Source organism: Lynx canadensis, chromosome B2, assembly GCF_007474595.2.
Source record: "Lynx canadensis isolate LIC74 chromosome B2, mLynCan4.pri.v2, whole genome shotgun sequence".
Lineage (NCBI taxonomy): Eukaryota > Metazoa > Chordata > Mammalia > Carnivora > Felidae > Lynx > Lynx canadensis.
In genome coordinates, this window is record NC_044307.1 from 12,227,355 (window position 1) to 12,235,789 (window position 8,435).

General features: G+C 45.8%; 1 non-coding gene across 1 annotated transcript; it reads left to right on the top strand.

Annotated features, from left to right (window-relative positions):
* Positions 1 to 6,411: 6,411 nt before the first annotated feature.
* On the top strand, positions 6,412 to 6,515 carry LOC115515116. Its single transcript, XR_003969177.1, has one exon. It is a non-coding gene; the product is annotated as a U6 spliceosomal RNA (small nuclear RNA).
* Positions 6,516 to 8,435: the final 1,920 nt, after the last annotated feature.

An 8,435-nucleotide genomic window follows, 5' to 3' on the forward strand; every position in this document is an offset into this window, starting at 1 on the left:
GAGAGGGAGACACAGAATCCGAAGCAGGCTCCAGACTCCGAGCTGTCAGCACAGAGCCCGTCTCGGGGCTCGAACCCACGAACCAGAAGATCATGACCTGAGCCACAGTGGGATGCTGAACCGGCTGAGCCCCCTACGTGCCCCAGATTGTCCACATTTTCAAGACTCAGCTTAGATGTAACCTCCTTTCTAGCAAGCTTTCCATGACCCTTTGGCTAGATTAGGTGTTTTTCCTAAATATCTCCACAGTGTTCACCTCTTTCACCACCCTTAGCCAACATGGTCAGAGGTCATGGTTTCTTACTGGTCTGTCTCCTTGACGTGGCTATAAGCTTTTCAAGGGCAGCAGCTCATTCCCAACTCCTCACTCAATGCCAAGTTTATGGTGCAGCCCTGAGCGCAAGCAGATACTTTGTGTTTGCTTATTACGTGAAAGCAATCTGGTGCAACTTCTTTTATTGATGAGAAAACTAACAAAGAGAATATAAGCTCTCACTCGAACAAAGCCCAGCTGGCAAAGGAGCTCAGGAACAAAGGCTGTCGCTATCCATGAGTCAGCTATCAGCTTTTCCAGGGCCGGTATTGACACCCCTGGAAAAAGTGATTAGAATCGAATTATCTTGCTTCTTTGGGCCTTTGTCTGTAAAATGAAGAGGTTGCACTAAATCATCTCCTAAACTTCCTTCTAGGAAGGAAGGCTAAGGTTTTATCATTTCTTATATGGTGACCATACACGTCTGGTTGGAACTTTTCAGAAGTCACCGACTTAGGATCTTTCTGGATCTCTACCAGAAAAGAATTTGGGGATAGCCTGGGTTTATAAAGACCCTAGGCAATCAAGGCTTCTCTTCCCTGCCCATTCCTTTTTGTCATTAATTCAACATTTATTGAGCACCTGATGTGTACCAAGCATATCATGCTTTTCAGCTTAGACATTTCACAAGTGCTGAGAAACAACAAGTTCCAAGGACACAATTCTCTGTGAAGACCATTTCCTGTCTAATTTTCCACACTCCAGATAGAAATGCAGTGGCTTCATAGGGGAAAACTGTATAGAAGGCACTAAGAACCGTTCTATTCAGTTGCATTTAGAAATGGTTATGTAACTACTACATTGAACAAGCATGACTCATAGGATGTAATCAATCATAAAGCAAGACTTCAAATGTATTCCCCGGAGTGAACACTTTCTCTGCTCTTAGATGAAATTTAGACCAACATTTTATTCTCTAGTCACTTCCGGGTCATAAAATGTCCTTTGGCCAGTCATCGGCATGTCTAGCTTCGGGTCGCAGTAGCAACATCAATTTGTTTTCGCACTTAAACTTCTCCCTTCCTCGGCTCAGCCGCCTACAAAAGGCTGCAACCCGGTGAGAAGAGCAGCTCGTGGCCTCACTTTTCCCCATCCCTGCATCTTTCATCTTTCTAACGGGGATTTCACTCCTCTCTCGGGTTGGAGCAGTGGGAGGAAGCTGGGGAAGGCAGAGAAGCAAATCTCTCCCTTGTCTTCTCTGGCCTCGACAAGCATTCAGAGTTGCCTCTCTCTAGTTGGGGTTTCAAGACACTGCAGGGTAGGGTTTTTCTAACCCTGTCGACAGATGGAGATGTCTTCATATGGCTGATCACTTACTCTTCCCTCAGACCGCGGGAGTCTGGCACCAACGCCAGTCTTTTTTTTTTTTTTTCTTCTTCTGGTCCCCCATCCAGATGACCCTCTTAGAAAGGACACAAGATAACCTCCTGCCTGCTTTCTCTCATGGGTGGTCCACGTCTTGTCCAAGGGAATCACTCACACTTTATTTGCACCCGAAGCCTTGGAAGGGCAGGGGGGGCAAACACCCAACACACAAGACTACTCTGTGCGAACCAACCCTTTCCTTGCACCCCTAGTTCTCCTTCTTAACGTACTTTCTGATTTATGTAAGAAGTTGCAAAGTCACGTAATCAGCTTTTGACAACCTCCTTTGCAAATTTTGCAAATGAAGGTCTCCCACCTCCCTTAAAAACGTGGTATCGACGCCTCGGTGCTTTAGCTGAAACGTTTGATTCTTTTACATTACACCTGCCTTGCAATGTTGCAATGGCCAATCCCTCATCCCATTTTTGGTCTGCATTCACTGGGCCACTGTGACAAGTAGCCTTGTCCTCCCCCTGGTTTCCTTACCTAAGAGAAAGTTCATATGAATTTTTGTATGACATTATTTGCATAATCTGGAAACGGGGCCTCGTCTGAGCTTCGTGGACCTGCCATGATAAAATCCCACCAACAGGGTGTTGGAAGCAACAGCGCTCATACGTCACGGTCCCGGAGGCCACAGTCGGAAATTAAAGCGTTAACAAGGCCACATCCCTCCAAGGGCTCTGAGATAGAATCTGCCCTAAGTCTCTTAGCTTTTGGTGGTTACTGGCAACCTTTGGCTTGTGGCTGCATTGCCTCAATCTCTGCCTCTGTCTTCACATGAGGATTCCCCGATATGTCTGCGTCTCTGCGTGGCCTTCTTCTCTTTTTTTTTTTTTTTTTTTCAGAGAGAGACAGAGAGAGGATCCCAAGTAGACTCCACATTCAGCTCAGAGCCTGGCATGGGACTCAAACCCACGACCTTGCGATTATGACCTTAGCGGGAGTCAGGAGTCGCAGGCTCAACGTACTGGGCCACCCAGGTGCCCCCCTCTGCATGGCCTTCTTATAAAGACACCAGTCATTGGATTTAGGGCCCATCCTAACCCACTATGACATCATCGTAACTTGATTACCTCTGCAAAGACCTTATTTCCAAATAAGGTCATAATCACAGGTTCCGGGTGGGCTTGGGTTTGGGGAGGTACACTCTACAGTCCAATACCGATACTGAAATATATTCTGTAGAAAGGTTCAAAATCAGTGCATATACCATGTGGCACGTTTCTCCCCCCGGTAATTTTTTTTGATGGAGGGATTACATTAATTTCCGAAAGGCCCATGGAAATAGTACCTCTGGGTTTCACCGCATAGCAATAGTCATATTCATACAGGAAAATGACAAAAGCGGCATTCAAACAGCTTAGTAAGCACGGTTATGCATCGTATGGGAGAATCAATGCAAACTAATAGTAGCTACCCTCGAGATGGGCGAGCGGATGCTTTTTCCGCAGCTGCATCCGGAGTGGAACGACGTAGTATTTTTTGATTTTTGCCACGTGACTTGTGAAACCAAAAGAGATTCAAAAAAGACAAATGACGTTGTAATTTTGAGTGGTTTGACTCTAACTACGCATGCCGAAGTTGTAGCAGCACTCGTAGTGATATGTCGTTCTAGATACTTATCCATTTCGAGGCCTCTGCAACATTTGAGATATTTTTCCTGGGACTGCCTCCTCCCCAACCCCGTACCGGATTTCCCTTTTCCCAAAAGTTCAAGCGGTCGGTTGGAATTTCGTTCGAATGATGACGTAATGGCAGACATGCAACGGAAAGCAAGCAAAGGAGAACCTTCCCCATAATATCCATCAAAGTTCGTTTTTCTTTTTTTAGCAGAAACTTCAAATACAATTTCTTCATGATTCATCAACTGAAATCTATCCTGAGGAAAGATGGACCTTTAGAAGGGTGCAATGAGCGGTTAATGCATATGTATATTCTATTTCCTGCCCATTTGTTTTTTTTCTAGTAGTGAGTAACTTCTTCCCAGGACCTTTGAGTTTGGTTGGCCAAGAACGCCTTCTGGAAAATCGTGAACTTCTCCATCCTGGCTAACTTAATGAGATTGTGATGGACATTCGGAAATTGGGAGTGACTTCATCACATTGCAAGTATTTCTCAGAATGCTTTCAGACCTTTCTTATGACTACTTTTACCTGTATTTGATGTGCAACTTCTTCTCTGGACGTGGCGAACACAGGTACCTGCTACCTTTGCACGTGCAAACGGGGTCACTGGACACCTACCCATTCTTTCCGTGCCAACGATTTATGCCAAATTAAATCTTCCTTTGGGTAATTGTTTTCCTTATGTCTTACTGTGTTGCTGCATTTTTTTTGCAATTTGTATTGTATTTTCTTCTGTAAGACATTTGGATTCTTGTGGAAGTGTTGTGTATGTAAATAATGGAAACAACACCCACACCATTACTTAGCTACTGTGGGTGCTGCCACACTTTTTTCTTCCTGTTTTCTTCCTTTCTTTTTTAAATCGCCTTAAGAATAGTTCTTTGGAATGAAGATGATGCAACAGTCTTAAAGATACAGTCGGCGCTCTCTGGTATTAATTAACGGAGAGTAGCGTTTATTGAGAAACTGTCCTCTATAACTGATAGCCAGCACGACTGGTTCGAACTGCATGGCATTCTGAATCTGCGCTGGCTTAAAACGCAGCGGCAGGTCGGGGGTGGGGGGGACTGTGTGGCTCAGTCGCCTGAGCATCTGACTTCAGCTCAGGTCATGATCTGGCAGTTTGTGAGTTCGAGCCCCGCGTCGGGCTCTGTGCTGACAGCTCAGAGCCCGGAGCCTGCTTCGGATTCTGTGTCTCCCCCTCTCTCTGCCCCTCCCCTGCTCATGCTCTGTCTCTCTCTGTCTCTCAATAATAAATAAACGTTGAAACACAGCAGCAGGTGTGACACACATTGTATAATGTTCCGCCATAAATTGAGCATGGCAGGAGGTATACAACTCTCAAAGTGAAATGGTTACATGGTAACCAGACAAATGATTGAGCTTCTATATGGGTTGGCCTGTTTCTATAAAATAAGTCAGGCAGCAAAGAAGATTTTTTTTCTCCGCTCTGGAGAAAGGACCGTAAGTGCAAGTTACACAAAAGCGCTGAGCACAGTTGTACTCAGTAGTCTTCTAGGACTTTCAGAATATCTGTTACCTAACAGGCTCCAAGGGCACTGTTTGAACTATCAAGGCGCACTTGGAAGCAGGTCCGTGGAGCCCTGGTCATAAATGCTAAGAGAGAGAAGGGACTGAAGCCTGCTTCCCTTGGTCTCTGCTGGCCTCCTTGGGTGCAGGACAGGCTGTGACCACATCGGCACAGACCATGGGAAGGAGGAAGAAGCCAGGATCCAGTGTGGGGACAGGGTCCAGAACCTGTCTTCAGAAGCTGGCCCGTCCCCAGGAGGCAGCGAGGCAGGCCGGTGAGCGGCGGTCAAAGGGCACGACTAGCTCAGATCGGGCCAGGCTATTTGGATATCTGAGTGAGTCCTCTCTGCCAGCAGAACACAGTTCTGGAAGAAGTCCAGGTGACGATCCTCAAAATCAGGCACAGTTCCAGGTGATTGGTCCAGTCGCAGCAGGCCCCCCGCCAGAAACTGAGAAGAGAGTAGGAAATCACATCCTGCTTCTGAAGAGAAGGGGAAGAGAGCAAGGGTTTGGCAGAGCAGAGGAAGCAGGGGTCCAGGGCAAGCATCCAACCGCTGCACAGAGCTAAAATGCCTAGCAGAGAAACTGAGGCCGACTCAGGTCACAAGGCTTTGGCCAAAATGATCAAAGAACTCTGAGACTCCCGAGTCGACACCAGGAACCAGATTTCCAGGTCTCTAGGCAACCAAAGCCATTCCGTCTATTAATAGGTCTCAGGCTGATGACACTGATCAGGACTGGCTCTGACTGCTTGGGGGCGACTAAGAGCTTCTGGAGCTTGAACGTGCAGAAGAATTACCTGGGATCTTGTTAAAATGCAAATTCTGATTGGATAGGTGCGATTGGGGCCAATAGTCTGAATTTCTAACGAGAGCCCAAGTGATGCTGCTGATTTGCTAGAGCAGCAAAACTGAGAGTCCAAACTTGCTGTGAATTCGCTTCCCTCCCCGCCACCGCTCCCATCCATGACACCTGCGAGAACAACACGTCCCTCTTCCCCCACCCTCCTCATGGTCAAGTCTGACCATCTTCTTTTCCCGGCTTTCCTTCCCCCCCACCCCCCATCCTCCCAACTCCTTTGTCCTAGTGCATTTCTTTTTTTTTAATTTTTAAATTATTTATTGATTTATTTTAATGTTTTTATTTTTGAGAAAGAGAGAGACAGAATGAGAGCGAGGGAGGGGCAGAGAGAGAGGGAGACACAGAATCCTAAGCAGGCTCCAGGCTCTGAGCTGTCAGACGTGGGGCTCGAATGTATGAACCACGAGATCACGGCCCGAGCCAAAGTCCAACGCTTAACCGACTGAGCCCCCCGGGCACCCTTGTCCTGCTGCATTTCTTCTGTCGAGACCACCAACGGAAAAAGAGCTTTTGTTCAGAAAATAGACCAAGGTAACGAAAGCCAAAATCATTGTTCCCATTGTCAACACACAACTAAATGCTTGTATGTTTGATAAACACAATCAATCCAGATTAATGTCTGTTTCAGTCACCGTTTCCTGTAGAGAGTAAAGAGCATGTGACCTCTTCCCTTTCCCCCCTGATATCCTCAGGCAGTGAAGACGTGTCTTCTGAGTGCTCACTTCAACAGCACATATACTAAAATTGGAATGATAGAGAGATTATCACGAACCCTGCGCAAAGATCACATGCAAATTCCTGAAGCGTGCCATATTTTTTTTTTCCAACGTTTTTTATTTATTTTTGGGACAGAGAGAGACAGAGCATGAACGGGGGAGGGGCAGAGAGAGAGGGAGACACAGAATCGGAAACAGGCTCCAGGCTCCGAGCCATCAGCCCAGAGCCCGACGCGGGGCTCGAACTCACGGACCGCGAGATCGTGACCTGGCTGAAGTCGGACGCTTAACCGACTGCGCCACCCAGGCGCCCCATGTGCCATATTTTTAAGAAGACATTAAAACAGACCCAAATTAAGGAGAACTGTACCATGTTTATGAAAGAAAGAAAGCGATGGAGTAAAAAAATTTAAAAAAATTTAATTCTACTCCAATTAATCCATAAAAATAATGCCAATCCAACAGAAATCTCAATTGATTTTTAATACAACCTAATTCTAAAATTTCAGTAACGAAGCAAATGGCCAAGAATAACTAGGAAAATTTTGGAGCTAAAGAATACAGTGTGGGAAAAAGGAGGAAAAAAAAAAGACCAGGGTGTGGGAGGGGAGTTTTCACTCTACAAGAGCTTAAGACTTAATATGTAGTCAGTTATTAAAATGGCATAACAATAGTTATAGCTCTGTTTAACGTGATCATAAGTGATTTCAATTTTATTTGTGCTCTTTTGATTTTCTACACCAAATATGTACTCGTTTCGTGATTAAAAAATAAGCCAAAACTTGGGGCGCCTGGGTGGCTCAGTTGGTTAAGCGTCCGACTTCACCTCAGGTCACGATCTCGTGGTCCGTGAGTTCGAGCCCCGCGTCGGGCTCTGGGCTGATGGCTCGGAGCCTGGAGCCTGCTTCCGATCCTGTGTCTCCCTCTCTCTCTGCCCCTCCCCCGTTCATGCTCTGTCTCTCTCTGTCTCAAAAATAAATAAACGTTAAAAAAAAAAATAAGCCAAAACAAACAAAAAGCCAAAAAACACCTAATGCTTTGAAAAAAGGGAAATATCTACTAAAAGGTTTTAAAAAATCAGAATGGCCTCACATATTTATTTTATATCCTTATTCCCTAAAAATAGATCTGTATATAGTCTCCACTGGATAGTTTCCACTTCCAGCAATAAGGGGTCACTATTTCCTGGCTTACACTGGAAACTAATCATATAATATAGGGCTGGTTATTTAAGCTCTCTCAGTGTTTCAACCTACCAAATGGTGAGAGTAATAGCTTCCCAGCTCACCTTGGAGGATTTGTTGTTAGAATCGTACAAGGTAGGGGCGCCTGGGTGGCTCAGTGGGTTAAGCATCCCGCTTCGGCTCAGGTCATAATCTCCTGGTTCGTGGGTTTGAACCCCAAGACAGGCTCTGTGCTGACAGCTCAAATCCTGAAGCCTGCTTCAGATTCTGTGTCTCCCTCACTCTCTGCTCCTTCCTTGCTCTCTTTCTGTCTCTCCCAAAAATAAATAAACATTAAAAAAAATTTTTTTTAAGGAATTGTACAAGATAGTAAGTGAACGTGCTTAACCAAGTATTGAAACCTATACACGTGCATACTGCTCTTTGGTCAGTGTTTGAAACGGAGCAGTTACAGATTTTAGAACTTTGTACCGACCCATGTTAGTGTGGCTGGATTACTGAAGCCACTTGTGCTCAACAGGTAAAGAGAGCATGCCTCCTTTACATCACCGCTCCACTCCCCGTGGCCCATCTCCTTACACACTGTTTCCCATGTATTCAATGACTACACTTACTGAGCGCCAATAGGCACCAGGGCCAGAGTCACGACGGTGAAAGAGACACTGTCCTTGTGCTCATGAAGCTTACAGATAAGCGGAGGATTTGTGGACAAGAAAAGAGGAAATTTCAACATAGGGCGACAAATGCTGGGACGTGGTGAGTCCAGAGTGCCATGAGCTCTCCTGGGGCCACTACCCAGGTTCGGATGGTCACAGAATGGTTCTTTAGACACGTAACA